Source organism: Panicum virgatum, chromosome 1K (genome assembly GCF_016808335.1).
Source record: "Panicum virgatum strain AP13 chromosome 1K, P.virgatum_v5, whole genome shotgun sequence".
Lineage (NCBI taxonomy): Eukaryota > Viridiplantae > Streptophyta > Magnoliopsida > Poales > Poaceae > Panicum > Panicum virgatum.
In genome coordinates, this window is record NC_053136.1 from 54,489,533 (window position 1) to 54,508,943 (window position 19,411).

A 19,411-nucleotide genomic window follows, 5' to 3' on the forward strand; every position below is an offset into this window, starting at 1 on the left:
CCATCAATCGATTCAATCCGTATTCGGAACGGGACAGTGAATCGACTCACCACTAGGATCACGAACGAGCAAACGACACGACTCTTCCGAACCGGCTGCGAGACCGTATCACCGAGTCGGACAACCGATACGAAGCGATGCCAATATAAAAGGCAAACCCACTTTTGATTCTTTCCATCGATCGAAGATCAAGCATACTACGTTCAAGCTAGTAGCCAGACCAAACAAGCAATAGGATTTGAAACAAACGATTTCGCTAAAATAGAATTCCTAACGTTCGCTTCGTTAAAATAGGTCTTGAAACATTTAAAGTTCGTAATACATAATATTATGACCATTTTATTTCATTTAATAATCATAAATACCTATCTTAAAAAAACACGGGCGATGTTTAAAGTTGTACTAACTACCGTGGGATTAAACTGATGAGTCATACGATGAAGCTTTGGGAGAGGGTTATCGAGCATCGCCTAAGAAGAGTGACAAATGTGACCCAAAACCAATTTGGGTTCATGCCTGGAAGGTCAACCATGGAGGCGATTTTCTTAATACGACAATTGATAGAGAGATATAGGGAGCAGAAGAAAGACTTGCATATGGTCTTCATTGACCTTGAGAAGGTATATGACAAAGTATCGAGAAATGTCATGTGGTGGGCCTTGGAGAAGCGCAAAGTCCCAACTAAGTACATTACCCTCATTAAGGATATGTATAAGGATACGACGACGTTTGTCCGCACATGTGATGGCAACACCACTGACTTTCCTATTAACATAGGCCTACACCAGGGGTCAGCATTGAGCCCTTATTTATTTGCTTTAGTGATGGATGAGGTCACAAGGAATATACAAGGTGAGATTCTTTGGTGTATGCTCTTTGCTGATGATGTGGTGCTAGTTGACGAGAGTAGGGCAGGAGTTAATAGGAAGTTAGAGTTGTGGAGACGCACGTTAGAGTTGAAAGGGTTCAGACTTAGTAGGAGCAAGACCGAGCACATGATGTGCGATTTCAGCGCGACTAGGCGTGAGGGGGGAGACGTTAGTCTAGATGGGCAAGTGGTGGTCCAGAAAGATACTTTTCGGTATTTAGGATCGGTGCTACAAAAGGATGGCGGTATAGATGAAGATGTTAGGCATAGAATTTCAGCTGGCTGGTTGAAATGGCGGCAAGCTTCTTGTATCCTTTGTGACAAGAGGGTGCCACAAAAGCTAAAAGGCAAATTCTATAGGACAACAATTCGTCCGGCGATGTTATACAGTGCTGAATGTTGGCCTACAAAAAGGCGACATGTCCAGCAACTGAGTGTAGCAGAGATGTGGATGTTGCTGTGGTTTTGCGGGCACTCAAGGAGGGATAGAGTCCGGAACGAAGTTATTCGGGATGAGGTCGGGGTGGCACCAATTGAGGAGAAACTTACCCAGCATCGACTGAGATGGTTTGGACATGTCCAACGAAGGCCTCCTGAGGCGCCGGTGCGTAATGAGGTTCTTGAGCGGGTCGATAATGTAAAGAGGGGTAGAGGTAGACCTAAACTGACGTGGGATGAGTCGGTTAAGAGAGACTTTAAGGATTGGAATATCTCTAAAAAGATAGCTTTGGATAGAAGCACTTGGAGACTAGCTATCAATGTGCCTGAACCTTACACTTATTTCTTTAGGATTTCATCTCTAGTCTACTCCAACTTGCTTGGGAAAAAAGACTATGTTGTTGTTGTAAAAATCCTAAATACATGTAGGTTTTAAAGGACTGTTTTACCCTTCTTCCCTTGCCGCGCCTCGCTCGTGCGTATGGACACCACCGAGCTCGCTCGCATGGCCGCTCCCACAATCAACATGGCTGGGCAGTGGGCACCACCGAGCACATGCTCTCGTGGCTGGGTGGCGGGGCCGGAACGAGCTCAAGGAGGTGGTGTCCAGTGACCCAGTGGCGGAGCCAGGAAATAAAAATAGGGGAGGCTGAAGTTTAAAGGAATTTTTTTGAACCTTAACATGCTATATCACGGACCATATCAACAATATATTGATCTAAAATCATGGGCAGTAACATGTAACAGAAAGACAAATCTGTTTTTTTTTATCCATACCAAACTATGAATCCAAAAGATAATGCGAACTCCATTATGCTTCTTCTTCATTAGCAGCGACCTGCAGAAGGCAAAATAAATTAGTCACAAGGTAAATAATATCTTCACAAAACTATGAAATTAGAAGAGATTTAAGCATACCACTACATTCTTTTGAGGCAGTAGCATACGGCATTTTTTCATGGCTTCAAACCGTTGTATGATTTTTTCCATTAGTAATGCTTCTTAATATTTCCTTCTCCACATAGCATATCATCAAATCATTAAGCCATTCATCCCCCATTTTGTTGCGCAAATATGTCTTTATAAGAGACATGGCTGAAAAGACCCTCTCAACTGAAGCAGTTGCCACCGGAAGTATCAATGTTAGTTCAATGAGCCGATATACTAATGGGTAAGATGTATTCATATTGGTCTTGATCATAATTTTAGTAACCTTTGAAAGTTCTGTGCATCCAAGAAATTTTTTGTTGTTTCTAACACAGATATGAAATTCTTTAAGTTTACTTGGTAACAGCAAAATATGTCTGACATCGAAATCTTCAGCATATATTTCCGCTAGTCTCACAAGTTTATCCACATCAAAGCTAGAGAAGGAGTTCCTTGGGTTAAGTGCGGCTATGCATACTAACAATGTGAGAACCGCCCAAATTGATACTATTTTAAACGAACCGCCGGTCATTATCATCCAGACGAGAGTTAACACGTGCTTGCCAGAGAACGTGCCACGTGTTATCCCACATCTAGAGATACGAATAACCGACACGTCATTCATCCAAAATAATATAAAATCCGATAGTCCCGGTATGTGCTCCAATATACGCCCAGAATCAGCATATGCACATACCGTTTACAATCGAATACATAGCCAATAATCCACAAAGAGCAGTTATATAGAACCAGAGTTCGAAACTTAATATTACAAGTTCAATATAGGTGGGTTTCTAGCTTCACTTTACAAACCTTGGGCTCATGCGAGTCATATTAAACAGAGACTTAGAGCTTATTGAAAATACATGCTCTCCCGAAGCTCAGATACGATAAGTACTTACTAAAGTAATGATGCCTTGCTCAAGGACATCACTACCGCCACCACGACCTACTCCTCCCCCGCGTTTGGATCAGCGGGGTAGAAGTGGCCGAACACGACTTCCGGCTCACCTGCAACTAGGTTTAGAAAGCACCCTGAGTACAAAAGGTACTCCGCAAGACTTACGCGATTAAATAAGCAAGGATCATGCATTGTCTCAATTAAAAGCGTTAAGGTTAAGTAATTATTACATAAGCATTAGCTCTCTACACTAACACCTATCAGAATTGATTAATGTTGCCCAACCCCAAACAATTTTAGTTGATTAAGAGAGTAATACAACTATAACTGTTCATAGCTGTAACATGAACCATTCTCATCATAAACGATAATCTATGATGAGTTCATGGGTTAAAGAGCGTGCTCATAACCGAGAGCGCGGCAATTCGAATTGATTAAAACCTTGCAAGGGTGTGCTACTTTACCCACACGACACGAGGGCCATGCGACTCACCCAACCGATCACGCCGGGCAAGGGGGTACTCACGTCAACCGTTCCCAACATGGCTCGATCATTGAACCTCACACCTAAATTACAAGTAGAGACTTAGTTCCACCAGGGACATCTCTAAACTTTCCTACACATAGGTCCACCTGGGGACACACTAAGCCTCCCTGCATAGCCCGTAGCCACGTATCTAGGACTGCACATCAATGATCAAGTCAAAGAAGGTAATTGGCTTATCCGTTCCATTATATTGGATATGTGGTAGCACGGAAAGGTGCTCAAAACCGACGTCGTCCACTCGGTCCTTAATCAATCCAAGCGGACTATGCCCATGTGACTTCATTCTCTAGGCCCTAACATTCCGCTCGAATCTCGATACTGCACTCCACTTGCCCCAGAAGCTCAAGTGCGATCAAGGATAATCAGGTATGTGCGATCCTCCAAATCATTCCTTTCTAGCAAGCAAAATGAGTATTCTAAGCAGGGCTAAGCATCTAGTCAGATTAAGTTATTAACTATCTAACTAGTGCCAAGGATATGAATAACAAATCAAGGATGGATTATGCATAAAGATAGGTATAAAAATGCAATACATACATAATATACATAACCCAACATTACCCGGTGAATTAGCTAAACTAAATCAGATTAAATAGGTGCAAGGAACATGCTTAGCTGCTTGCCTGGGTTAACTTCGGACTCGACCACGAACGGGACTCCGGGTTCAGGCTCCACGGACTCGGCGGGCTCCACGGGTTCGTTCTCCGACCGTTCGGTCACTAAAATGCATGAATGCGATGCAAGAAATAATAAATGAACTAAACAACAATAACAAATCATGAAATAATTTGAGCATGCAGAGGACAATGCAAAGAACTCATGAAAATTGATTATGCAGTAAATGCATTTTCCTATAAATAACCATAAATATAACAGTTTTCAGCCACTCTAAACAAAGTAAAACAGAAAAGGAATTCAAACTAAACTAAACAAATCCAAGAAAATTATCTTAGATATTAGGCATGAAAACAAAGCTAACAAAACTAGTTTTTTCCATTTTCGCACTTTCCTGCATAAAGTTCTATAAAAAACCATTTTCAGACAAAGCATAAGGAAACAAGCTAAAACTTTGATACACAGCAAAGAACCATGTGAACAAGTTGCACCACTGAAAACTACACCTCACAAGGAGTCTAACAAAATTTGGTTTGGCATTTTTCCAGCAGTACACAAATAACTAAGCAATAAACTCACTTTTGCAAGATAAATCTATAGATAAATCTACAGCAAAGTAACATGCAAAACAATATTTTTCCTAGGTAGATCTCAGCTAGAGGAACTCAACAAAACAAGTTTCATGACTTTTGGAGCTATACATGAATTTCTAGGGATTTTACAAGTTTGCAGGCAAATAAACCCTAAAGAAAACCTAACAAAAATTGCTAGGTACACCCCCAGCCGGCCAGCCCAGGCACCGACAGGCGGGGCCCACGGGCCAGCTGCCCACCAGGCCGGGTCAAGGCAAGGCCAGCGGCCTTGACCCGCCCGGGAGCGCGGCCACGGCACACGCGCGGCGCGACGCGACGCGGCACGGCGAAGCAGGGCCAGAGCGGGCAGGGGAAGGTGCGCACAGCGAAGCAGAGGTGGCGGCGCGGCTCACCAGCGGCGGAGCGGGCGAGGAGCGGCGCGACGAGCAGAGGCGGCGGCGGGCGGAGGCGCTCGTCGCCGGCCCTGCAGGAAGGGAGAGAGGCCCGGGTGAGGGCCAAAATCGGAGGATGACGGCGCAAGGGAGCTCCCCAAGCGAGGAATCGCGGCGGCGCTCACCGGAGCGGGTGAATCGGCGGCGAGGATGGAGCTCGGCGGCGGAGGAGAAGGGGGATCGGGCTAGGGTTAGGGTTGGAGGGGAACGTGGTCGGGGCCGGCTCTTGAGGCGATGAGAGGAGGGAGGGGTTGGCACGGCTCGCGAGGATGGCCGGCACGTGGCACGAAAGCCGAGGATGGCCGGCGGCGAGGCGACGCGTGCGGCGCGGCGCGGAACAGAGCAGGGGAAGGAGAGTGAGGGGCTGACGGGTGGGCCCGGTGGGAAATTTTCATTTTCTTTTGTTTTTTTCGGGCTGTGACAACTCTCCCCCCCTTAAGAAAATCTCGTCCCGAGATTTAGGTAGCCAAGAGGGGAAGGATAAAACCTGGACTAGGTTGAGGCCATATTCACCTAGACAAGATAAACATCTAAGAGATGATGCACAAAGGCAGGGATGATGTGGTGTGAGACATTCCTAGGGTTTTCTCGATGGTGACTGTGTCCACATATATAACATCTAGAACTAGGAACTTCATCAAGAAAGTGGGGTGGTGTAGGGAGAAAACTTACTCATCGGAAAAGAAATCCGGGTATTCTTGACGTAACCGATCCTCACGCTCCCACGTGGCTTCATCTTCGGAATGATTACTCCATTGAACCTTCACAAACTTCACCATGTTACGCTTCACCTTTCTTTCATCTCGATCAAGAATTGCTATTGGGTGTTCTTCGTAGGTAAGACCCGGTTGAAGATCAAGTGACTCAAGGTCGACGGCGTCAGCTGGAACACGATGGCACTGCTTCAATTGGGAAATATGAAAGACATTGTGCACTGCGGAGAGTGATTGAGGGAGTTCCAACTGATAAGCCACTGCTCCAACTTTCTTGATGATCCGGAAGGGTCCCACATAGCGTGGCGCTAACTTTCCTCTGACTCGAAAACGACGAGTGCCCTTAAATGGAGAAACCTTGAGATAGACATAATCACCAATTTTGAGATGAAGTTCTCGGCGACGACGATCAGCATAAGTCTTCTGACGGGATTGAGCAATGCGAAGATTCTCACGAATAATCCTGACTTGATCCTCGGCATCTTTCACCAAATCTGGACCATAGAAAGGCCTTTCTCCGGATTCGGACCAATTGATCGGAGTTCTACACCGTCTTCAATAAAGGGCTTCAAAAGGTGACATTTTGATACTTGCTTGATAACTATTGTTATAAGAGAATTCTGCGAACGGTAAGCAAGTAACCCATTTCTTCTCATAGATTAGAGCACAGGCTCGCAGCATGTCTTCTAAGACTTGATTGACTCTCTCGGCTTGACCGTCGGTTTGAGGATGATAAGCAGTACTGTAGGTGAGGTCAGTTCCCATGGCTTCATGAAGACTCCTCCAAAAATGAGCGACAATTTGAGGGCTGTGATCAGAGACAATATTCTTGGGAACACCATGAAGACAAACGATGCGGGTAAGGTACAACTCCGCATATTGCTTGACAAGATAAGTAGTCTTCACTGGAAGAAAATGAGCCGACTTCGTCAATCGATCCACAATTACCCAGATAGAATCATACCCTTGAGAAGACCTGGGTAATCCAGTGATGAAATCCATTCCAATTTCTTCCCACTTCCATGATGGAATAGGCAAGGGCTGAAGAGTACCAGCTGGTTTAAGATGCTCGGCTTTAACCCTTTGACAAACATCACACTCAGAGACGTACCGAGCGATTTCTCGCTTCATGCGAGTCCACTAAAATCTTTGCTTGAGATCTTGATACATTTTGGTACTGCCCGGATGAATGGAGAATTGAGAACTATGGGCTTCATCAAGGATAATTCGCCTGAGGTTATGATCCTTAGCCACCACAATACGCTTCCCAAAGAATAGAACCCCTTGATCATCCGTAGAGAAACACCGAGCTTTGCCCTCCCTCATTAATTCCCGAATTCGAGCCATACCTTTATTCTTCTTTTGGACTTCCTTAATTTGATCATAAAGATTAGATCTGACTGTAAGAGTAGCAAGATAACCTTCTTTGACCATAGAAATTCCGAGTTTCCGAAGATCATCACAGAGAGTATGCACAGGAGAAGCTATGGTCAAGCAGTTGCATTGAGCCTTTCGGCTTAGTGCATCGGCGACGACATTCGCCTTTCCAGGATGATAATGCACCTCAAGATCATAATCCTTGATCAGTTCAAGCCATCGACGTTGCCTCATGTTTAGATCAGATTGAGTGAAAATGTACTTGAGACTTTTGTTATCAGTATAGATGTTGCAGTGATTACCAAGCAGATAATGACGCCATATTTTTAGAGCATGAACAACAGCCGCAAGCTCTAAATCATGGGTAGGATAATTTTCTTCATGTCGCTTGAGTTGACGAGAAGCATAGGCCACCACTCGGCCTTCTTGCATAAGAACACAGCCCAGACCGATGCGAGAAGCGTCGCAATAAACATCAAAACTCTTGGAAATATCTGGCTGAGAAAGAATTGGAGCAGTAGTGAGACGATACTTAAGGGCTTGAAAGGCTTCTTCACAGGCTGAGGACCACTCAAACTTGACTCCATTCTTCAGTAACTCGGTCATAGGCTTCGCAATTTTAGAGAAGTTTTCTATGAACCGGCGGTAATATCCCGCAAGTCCCAGAAAACTCCGAATCTCATGAACATTCTGTGGTTGCTTCCAATCCAGAACATCTTGTACCTTACTAGGATCTACAGCAATACCATCCTTGGAGAGGACATGATCAAGAAAAGATACTTCTTCAAGCCAAAACTCACATTTGCTGAACTTGGCATAAAGATGATGTTCTCTCAGCTTTTGGAGGACGATATGAATATGACGAGCATGATCTTCTTTGGTCTTGGACTAAATAAGAATATCATCGATAAAGATGATCACAAAGACATCAAGTTCCTCCATGAAGATGCTATTCATCAGATACATGAAATAAGCCGGTGCATTGGTGAGACCGAAGGACATGACAGTGAACTCATAAAGACCATATCTAGTAGAGAAGGCTGTTTTTGGAATATCTTCAGTTCGAATCTTGATTTGATGATAACCCAACCTTAAATCAATCTTAGAGAAATAACGAGCTCCGAAGAGTTGATCAAACAAGATATCAATCCGTGGAAGAGGATATTTGTTCTTGATAGTGACTTCGTTCAACGGACGATAATCAACACACAACCGTAAACTATCATCTTTCTTCTTCACAAAAAGAGCCGGGCATCCCCAAGGAGAGGAGCTCGGACGAATAAAACCCTTATCCAACAGAATCGTGAGTTGTTTCTTCAATTCCTTTAACTCATTGGGAGGCATTCGATAAGGTTGTCTAGAGATGGGAGCTGTTCCGGGCTTGAGCTCTATGACGAACTCCACCTCACGATCAGGAGGCATACCCGGTAATTCTTCTGGAAAGACATCCGGATACTCACAAACCACGAGAATATCTTCCAACGCCGTGGTTTTGGTACTCGCCAAGGCACATAAACAAGGTTCCACCTTGGCAAGAGACAGTAAAACTCTACTCCCAGAAGGGTGCAAAAGATCAATGGTACGGGGCCCACATTTGATAACTCCATCATGCTTACTCAACCAATTCATCCCAAGAATCACATCTAACTCCAGCTTGTCTAGAATGAGAAAATTGGCTCGAAAAGTAACTCCCCCAATGAGAATTGGAACCTCACTAGCAAAGTGTCCGGCAATAATTTCCCCACCCGGTGATTCTATATGGTATGGCACTTGTAGGTTTTGCATCTCAAGCTTACTATGCAGCATAAATTTCTTGCTGATGAAAGAAAAAGTTGCTCTAGAATCAAAAAGAACCATAGCAGGGTGAGAATTGATTAGGAGCGTACCCATAAAAACTTCAGCATTCTCCGAAATTTCTTCGGCGGTGGTGTAGTTGAGGCGGCCACGTTTAGGAGCTTGTTGTGGCTTAGCTTCCTGGCGCTGTACTTGAGGCAGAGGAGTATTGGGCCTAGGTGCATTGAAGGCACCGCCACGCCTCGGAGAGGGGCAGTCCCTAGAGATGTGGCCTAGGCCACCACAATTGAAGCACGGACCCTTTGCGGTAACACCTGGATTGTTCCAATAAGCATTGACCGGCCTAGGAGCTTGTCCTTGAGGAGGTTGAGGGTGACGCACAATCCACATAGGGCGGGGAGGTTGAGTACCCGGTGCCCGAGGTAGAAAAGGAGAAGGCCCCAGACGTGGACGTGAGGAGCTACCGCCTGCTGAGGTAGGAGCAAGACGCTTGTTCTTTGCCTCAAGATTCTTCATCTTATGCTCAGCTCTGATAGCGATATTCACCAAGTCATTGAAGTCTTCAAACTTGGTAGTGGAGAGCTTGTCTTGCAACTCTGCGGAGAGCCCATCATACATGTGTTCTTGCTTTTTAGCATCAGTGGCCACTTCTTCAGGTGCATATTGGGAGAGGGTGTTGAAGGCATTGACATAGGCCATCACATCACGACTTCCTTGAGTGAGATTCAGAAATTCCTTCTTCTTGATGTCCATTATGCCCTTGGGAATATGGAAGGAGCGAAAAGCTGTGTGGAACTCCTCCCATGTGAAGCGGTAGTTGGCAGTGTGAGATGCCTTGAAGTTCCGCCACCAAACCCCAGGGGCATCATGAAGTTGGTGAGCTGCAAAAAGAACCTTCTCATGGGGCTCACACTCAATAAGACCAAGCTTCTCTTCAATGACATTGAGCCAGAAATCCGCATCCAGAGGATCCTTGGAACCACGGAAGATAGGCGGGTTGGTGCGGAAGGAATCCCCAAACCTGTTCACTTGAGGCTCAACTCTTGAACCATTATTGCCGGCATTGGCCAACTGATTGACTAGGTGTGCCATGAGTTCAGTTTGCCGGGCCAAGACGTCCGCGAGATTTGGGTGAACTGGAGGATTAGGAAGGGGATCCTCGTTGTTGCGGTGGTTATTGCCACCCGAACCACTGGCACCATCCCTTTCATTTCCCAAACGCAACACCATCCTGTTAATAAACAAAACGATTAGCGGTCAGGAATGAAAGATAGAGAATGATACTCAAACGCAGGGTGGAAAGATAATGCGTAGATAAAAATCTAACACATATCCACACTAGAACAACATATCTAAGAGAAAGGATAGATTTGGCCCACTAAGATTAACAAGAACGATATCAGCGAAATCTAGGCCACGACACACCAGATTAGTTAGATGCAGGTTTGAAAACCAAAAGAAAGTATGCATGCATGCGAGGTATGAATGCAACATGACGTCTCCTCACATCGTGAGCACGCCTTAACGTTCTAGCACTCACTTACGACCCGAAACAACCGCATTGTCCAGCAATGCTACAACCCTCCTACTAGCGCCTAGGACCATGGGTGATTCCCACCTTCTCAACTCTGGTAAAAGGCTCAAAAGGTTTCCAGATGGTGAAGGGGTTTTCCTACGCTACCGCCACTCATGTAGACAAGAGAGGTTAAGCATATCTTAATTAAACGAGTGAAGCAATAAGGGAGAATTAGCTCTAGGACAAAGGAAGAAAGGTAGCATTTCACCTTAAGTTCAAATTTTTAACAAAAGTAAACCTTAGTGCAAGTGATCAAATTTTATTTTACTCTCAACCCGCTAAACAAATTTTAGATTCACTTCATGGAAACTCAGCTCTGATACCCGTTGTGAGAACCGCCCAAATAGATACTATTTTAAACGAACCGCCGGTCATTATCATCCAGATGAGAGTTAACACGTGCTTGCCAGAGAACGTGCCACGTGTTATCCCACATCTAGAGACACGAATAACCGACACGTCATTCATCCAAAATAATATCAAATCCGGTAGTCCCGGTATGTGCTCCAATATACGCCCAGAATCAGCATATGCACATACCGTTTACAATCGAATACATAGCCAACAATCCACAAAGAGCAGTTATATAGAACCAGAGTTCGAAACTTAATATTACAAGTTCAATATAGGTGGGTTTCTAGCTTCACTTTACAAGCCTTGGGCTCATGCGAGTCATATTAAACAGAGACTTAGAGCTTATTGAAAATACATGCTCTCCCGAAGCTCAGATACGATAAGTACTTACTAAAGTAATGATGCCTTGCTCAAGGACATCACTACCGCCACCACGACCTACTCCTCCCCCGCGTTTGGATCAACGGGGTAGAAGTGGCCGAACACGACTTCCGGCTCACCTGCAACTAGGTTTAGAAAGCACCCTGAGTACAAAAGGTACTCCGCAAGACTTACGCGATTAAATAAGCAAGGATCATGCATTGGCTCAATTAAAAGCATTAAGGTTAAGTAATTATTACATAAGCATTAGCTCTCTACACTAACACCTATCAGAATTGATTAATGTTGCCCAACCCCAAACAATTTTAGTTGATTAAGAGAGTAATACAACTATAACTGTTCATAGCTATAACATGAACCATTCTCATCATAAACGATAATCTATGAGGAGTTCATGGATTAAAGAGCGTGCTCATAACCGAGAGCGTGGCAATTCGAATTGATTAAAACCTTGCAAGGGTGTACTACTTTACCCACACGACACGAGGGCCATGCGACTCACCCAACCGATCACGCCGGGCAAGGGGGGTACTCACGTCAACCGTTCCCAACATGGCTCGATCATTGAACCTCACACCTAGATTACGACTAGAGACTTAGTTCCACCAGGGACATCTCTAAACTTTCCTACACATAGGTCCACCTGGGGACACACTAAGCCTCTCTGCATAGCCCGTAGCCACGTATCTAGGACTGCACATCAATGATCAAGTCAAAGAAGGTAATTGGCTTATCCGTTCCATTATATTAGATATGTGGTAGCACGGAAAGGTGCTCAAAACCGACGTCGTCCACTCGGTCCTTAATCGATCCAAGCGGACTATGCCCATGTGACTTCATTCTCTAGGCCCTAACATTCCGCTCGAATCTCGATACTGCACTCCACTTGCCCCAGAAGCTCAAGTGCGATCAAGGATAATCAGGTATGTGCGATCCTCCAAACCATTCCTTTCTAGCAAGCAAAATAAGTATTCTAAGCAGGACTAAGCATCTAGTCAGATTAAGTTATTAACTATCTAACTAGTGCCAAGGATATGAATAACAAATCAAGGATGGATTATGCATAAAGATAGGTATAAAAATGCAATACATACATAATATACATAACCCAACATTACCCGGTGAATTAGCTAAACTAAATCAGATTAAATAGGTGCAAGGAACATGCTTAGCTGCTTGCCTAGGTTAACTTCGGACTCGACCACGAACGGGACTCCGGGTTCAGGCTCCACGGACTCGGCGGGCTCCACGGGTTCGTTCTCCGACCGTTCGGTCACTAAAATGCATGAATGCGATGCAAGAAATAATAAATGAACTAAACAACAATAAAAAATCATGAAATAATTTGAGCATGCAGAGGACAATGCAAAGAACTCATGAAAATTGATTATGCAGTAAAAGCATTTTCCTATAAATAACCATAAATATAACAGTTTTCAGGCACTCTAAACAAAGTAAAACAGAAAAGGAATTCAAACTAAACTAAACAAATCCAAGAAAATTATCTTAGATATTAGTCATGAAAACAAAGCTAACAAAACTGGTTTTGCCATTTTCTCACTTTGCTGCACAAAGTTCTATAAAAAACCATTTTCAGACAAAGCATAAGGAAACAAGCTAAAACTTTGATACACAGCAAAGAACCATGTGAACAAGTTGCACCACTGAAAACTACACCTCACAAGGAGTCTAACAAAATTTGGTTTGGCATTTTTCCAGCAGTACACAAATAACTAAGCAATAAACTCACTTTTGCAAGATAAATCTATAGATAAATCTACAGCAAAGTAACATGCAAAACAATATTTTTCCTAGGTAGATCTCAGCTAGAGGAACTCAACAAAACAAGTTTCATGACTTTTGGAGCTATACATGAATTTCTAGGGATTTTACAAGTTTGCAGGCAAATAAACCCTAAAGAAAACCTAACAAAAATTGCTAGGTACACCCCCAGCCGGCCAGCCCAGGCGCCGACAGGCGGGGCCCACAGGCCAGCTGCCCACCAGGCCGGGTCAAGGCAAGGCCAGCGGCCTTGACCCGCCCGGGAGCGCGGCCACGGCACACGCGCGGCGCGACGCGCACGCGCACGCGCGGCGACGGCGGCGGTGGCGCGACGCGGCACGGCGAAGCAGGGCCAGAGCGGGCCGGGGAAGGTGCGCACGGCGAAGCAGAGGTGGCGGCGTGGCTCACCAGCGGCGGAGCGGGCGAGGAGCGGCGCGACGAGCAGAGGCGGCGGCGGGCGGAGGCGCTCGTCGCCGGCCCTGCAGGAAGGGAGAGAGGGCCGGGTGAGGGCCAAAATCGGAGGATGACAGTGCAAGGGAGCTCCCCAAGCGGGGAATCGCGGCGGCGCTCACCGGAGCGGGTGAATCGGCGGCGAGGACGGAGCTCGGCGGCGGAGGAGAAGGGGGATCGGGCTAGGGTTAGGGTTGGAGGGGAACGTGGTCGGGGCCGGCTCTTGAGGCGATGAGAGGAGGGAGGGGTTGGCACGGCTCGCGAGGATGGCCGGCACGTGGCAGGAAAGCCGAGGATGGCCGGCGGCGGGGCGACGCGTGCGGCGCGGCGCGGAACAGAGCAAGGGAAGGAGAGTGAGGGGCTGACAGGTGGGCCCGGCGGGGAATTTTCATTTTCTTTTGTTTTTTTTTCGGGCTGTGACAAACAACTCTGAACTAATCTTACTAAATCGATATTTCATCTCTGTAATGGCATCGATGGCCTGGAGGGGGAATTGGGCTCAGTGTTGTATTCGTATTGGGCTTCAACAACTTGGGCCAAAACTCAAAATGGATGGGCTCTCTGCTCTGGCTGGCCCAACAGTGAAGATGAGAGTCTTCAATTTTGAGCACCCCCCTCCCCCCCAATTCTTCAACTATGGCACCTAAAATTTTGAGGGGGGTCCAATACATCCCACAGCAGTAGGGGGAGGGGGCTCGAGCCCCCAGCAGCCCCCTAAATCTGCCACTGGTGTCCGCGCTCGTGGCCGCCGGCACCCGCCGTGGACGGCCTCGACGAGCTCCTCGACATCGATGACATGGACATCGCGAGCTTCTTCGCGTGATCCGCGCGCGCAGAGATGAGGATTAGGGAGGGAATCGAAGCAGCTGATGTGATGTGACCGCCCCTCTGGGCTTCAGGCCGTTCGTCCAGGGACAGAGGAGGGAAGAGCACGGGAGCTCTGCTTCCTGGGGGTTGCCTAGCCATATTGAGGACCTGTTTAGTTCCCAAAAAAATTTGCACAGTAACCGTCACATCGAATCTTCGGACACATGCATGAAATATTAAATATAGTTAAAAAAAATAACTAATTATACAGTCTAACTGATTAGCACGAGATGAATCTTTTAAGCCTAATTAGTTTATAATTAGATATTATTTATCAAGTAACAACGAAATATCCTATAGTATCAAAATTCAAATTTTTTCACCAACTAAACACACCCTGATTGGAGCGGCGGCCAGGCGAGCGAGCTCGGTGGTGCCCATAGGCACGAGCGAGGCGTCCAGGCGGCCAGGCGAGCGGCTGGCCAGCCCAGCAAGCCGGCGAGGCGCCCAGACAAGCGGCCTTTTAAGACCAAGGACGAAACAGTCATTTAAGGCCTCCAAACATGCATTTAGGATTATCAAATGAATTAAAATGATCATAATGTCATATATTTCGAAGTGTAAATATTTCAATACCTAGTTTAGCAAAGCAAACATTAAAAATCATATTTTAGCGAAGCTGTTTGTTTCGAATTTTATAATAACAATTTTCTCGCGATGAGATCGGGGACGAAGCTTCTCCTGACGCTCCTCATCTCGTGCCTCGTCGTCTTGTCGCTGCTCCTGCCGTGCACAGCCCGCCCCGTTCCGAGAACGGCCTCCATTATTGACAGTCGCCGGAGCCTGCACCTGCTGCTCCGCGGATCGCTGTTGCGCACCCGGAGAGTGTCGCGTTCGATGGTGACGGCACGGGACCCTACAGCGGCGTCTCTGATGGCCGTGTCTTGAAGTGGAACGGGCAGGTGCGTAGCTGGTCCACTTAGAACAAGTATTACGATGGGCTACAAGCAAATTCATATCTACGTGAAGTAGAGAGAAACGGGGAGAGAAGACGGTGGATGTCTCACGAGTCGCCCGTCCATGCCGACTGGGAGAGACTACGCATGCTCCTATTGGATGAGAAGCCAGCGTGGTAATAAATAGTATTAGGGCCCGCCACTGTCCTGTGCCCGCTGCTGCCAGGAGTCGTCGAAATTATAAGCCATGCTCTTATGCGTACAGCTCGGGGTACAGCGCCAAGGCCTGCATCGCGTCCAGACTCGACCAGCGGAAGTCACGGAGAGCAAATGCGGCCGCCCCTTGGGTCTGCACTTCCACTACGACTCTGGCAACCTTTACATCGCCGACGCGTACAAGGGCCTGATGCGTGTCGGACCAGGCGGCGGCGAGGCGAAGGTGCTGGTCACCGAGGCCGACGGTGTGCCGCTCCGCTTCACCAATGGCGTCGATGTCGACCAGGTCACCGGAGAACTATTCTTTACGGACAGCAGCATGAACTACTGGCGATCGCAGCACGAGAGGGTCCCAGCCACCGGTGACTCGACTGGACGCCTCATTAAGTACTCTCTCCATACTAATAAAAGAAGTTGTTTTGGACAGCGACATGGTATAAAAAAACAATTTTGACTTCTTGTTTCTATAAAAATATTTGTAAAAAAACATATTGGGTGCAAACCGATCTCTCTGTGCAAACTATAGAAACTACAATCTGAGCCATCGGATCAACATCCAAGGGGCATGGAGGATTAGATAATTTTACAATCTGAACCCACACTTGGATTGTGTAATCACACTTTTGCAAATACTCCTCCCACCACCCTGCCCCCTCCCCTTGGATGTTAATCCGATGACCCAGATTGTAGTTTCCATAATTTGCACAGTGAAATTAGTTTGCACCTAATATATTCCAAAAAATAATATATATATATATATATTTCAAGACAAATCTATTTATATAATTTTTATATTTTTTAATTCAACAACTTGAGAGTTATTCATAAATTATATTTTCAAGGTTTGACTCAAACCTTATCCTAAATGACTTCTTTTTTACTATATGGAGGGAGTATGATCCAAAAATGAACTGTGTCACCGTCTTGCAATCAGGTATCACCTATCCTAACGGCCTCGCCATCAGCGCTGATCAGACACGCATTATCATCGCGCTTACGGGACCATGCAAGTTGATGAGACCCTGGATCAAGGGTCCCAAAGCGGGCACCTCAGAGCTGCTAGCCAATCTACCGGGGTATCCTGATAATGTGAGGGCCGATGGCAAAGGCGGGTTTTGGGCGGCGCTCAAGATGGGAACGGGTCGGGTCGACCCGTCGGGTAGTTGACCCGACTCATAAAAGCAAGGTCAATGGGTCATATGGGCCGGCCTTAAGTCTGATAAGAGTCCATAGAAGCCGGAGTCTACCGACCCAATGGGCCGGATGGGTCGATCCAAAACAACTCTATCATCCCACTTAATCCCTAGTTCTATTGTAGCATCCCACCTAATCTCTAGTTCTATTTGACGAATGTGAGAGAGACAAACATGGAGACGAGCAAGCTAGCCGCGGCGGCGCCATCTCGGCGCATCTCGCTGTCATCCGGCGGCCATGAATCTTCACCTTTGTTCGATCCTAGCTAGCTTACTAGTGCACTAGTTCCAAATAATTCACCTACTGATTTTGTGCAGCTAATACTCAGCATCGCATGATTCGGTTCATGACATTATCGCAGCTTTGAAAATATTGTTGTTTGTAGAGTTTTCAGCTAGCACTAGATGATACTATATTTATTAGTTTTTATAATTTTGCACTCTACCTTGCTCTTATTTACACTGATTGATTTGTTGTATGCACATATAACTCCATTTATACTATATGTTATGTTTGAATGGGTCGACCCATTATACCCATTGGGTCAACGAGGCTATATATAGATGATAGATTGAGTCGGCTCGTGGCGTTATAAATTGGCCTTGAGGCCATAGGGGCCAAGTTCAAGGCCAGGTCCGGGGCGGCCCATTCCCATCTTGAGGTGGCGCTACATCGCGAGAAGATGAAACTGCGGTTTGGTCCAGATAGTCACTTGCTTGCTGTGTGGATCAATAGCGAAGGGAAAGTGATCCGGGTGATGAGAGGACCTAAGAATGTGAGACCAACGGAGGTGGTGGAAAGAGATGGCGGCAACCTTTATATGGGTTCGGTGGAATTACCGTCCGTCGCTGTCAGTAGCGCGTAGGAAGTAGAGATGTATGTAGTCATAATATTGTTGGTATGAAGTAGTCATATTTATGTTTTTATTTGTTACTTTGTATCTTTATCAATACTTACCACTTGATCTATACTAAGTTTATCATTGTAGCTTTTTTATACAATATTGTTAATATTTCTCCTTTAGATCGATTTTACGAAGTCTATTCATGTTTGTTCTACTATGAACTAGTACTGATATATCCCTCTAGACTTAACATAGTGTCGACTGTCAAGAGGAGAGCAGGCAATCTTCCCTGGAACAGTGGAGCACCAATGTCTTTATACTATTTTTAGTTATTTAGCACCAATGTCAGTGACAACAACTGAATGTGGATTTTCTGAAGACCCTGTTTCAAAGTTACTGACGACTGAACAGTTCCGCATACAAGAATAGAAAAACACTGGATCAGCTGGCAGTTGGCACCGATCGAAAACTGTAATATACCTCGACACCATTGGTCTGATTTGTTTTCCGGACAAAATACGGCCTGATTGGATATTACACTAATGATCTGAAGTGTGCAAGTCGTCTGGAAGGTAAACTCTGTCCAAGCTCCGACGTCTTTCAGGTCGCCGGGAACTCTTTTCTCGTTCCTCAGGCTGGCTTGATCCCCTTACGTTCTGATGGACCCGGATCCTGCGGGACGACGTGGTCGGTCCATGGCCATGGCCAACTATGAGTTGAGCGGAGGAGGGATTAGTTTGAATGATACTTCCGGTGATCACTGTCATTGGAGTGTCAAAGAATTCCTGTTATCATGACAAAATGATTGCTACCAGTAAATTCGTCCAGGCAATAATAATGCTCACTTGTGTGTGAACAAGCCAGTTGATGGCACTGTAACTATAGTACATCAAGAAACTGATTGGTGGATTGAGGGGGAGTATTAGGGTTTCGGGTGCTCCATTTCGAAGAAGGGAAGGGCGTCGCCGCGTGGGTGCTGCTCGTCGGCAAAGGGCCCGACGAAGACCGAATAGCGCCGACGCTCCCCCAGTCGTTGCCAGCAGGAATGGAACTAGGAAAACCAGGAGAGTAGAGACTAGAGAGACAGAGAGAAGGGAACGGAACCGTAAACTCCCAGTAGGATGGGGCTGCGCAATGCAGGTTGCCGCGCGCGGTGAAGGCGAGGGCGGGGGCGGGAGGGGAGATGAGGGGCTGCCGACCGCCGTCGCGCTCGGCGAAGAGGAGCGGCGGAGGGGTAGGGCTGCAGGGAGCCTAGTGGCCCAATACACCGTCGTACTTGGGCCATGCCTTAGCAGGCCATGTTCCGGCCTGTTTGGCCATGCCCCATGTAAACAGAGCCGCAATGCGCTTGAGCCGTCTTGACGGACGATGACAGCAATTGCTTACTCCCGGGAAATTCTATCTATCTTCCAGAAGAAAGTTTCTTAAACATCTTCGCATCTTTCACTTTAAAATGCGTGCACGTAGCTAATCTAATGGACTAGATGCGAGCGTGGGCAAACCAGGATGACGTGGTCTGGCGTAGGTGTGGTGGACCATCGACTCCTGGGCCGGACCCGGGAGGGAGCGGGTGGACAGATGGGAAATAGCAGGAAATTGATTAGCTCACACAAGGTTTGTTTTCCAAATTTTAAACTTCTTTATCTC

At 46.3% G+C, this 19,411-nt stretch overlaps 1 pseudogene; it reads left to right on the forward strand.

Annotated features, from left to right (window-relative positions):
• Nucleotides 1-15,271: 15,271 nt before the first annotated feature.
• LOC120656474 lies at nt 15,272-17,785 on the forward strand (annotated as a pseudogene).
• Nucleotides 17,786-19,411: the final 1,626 nt, after the last annotated feature.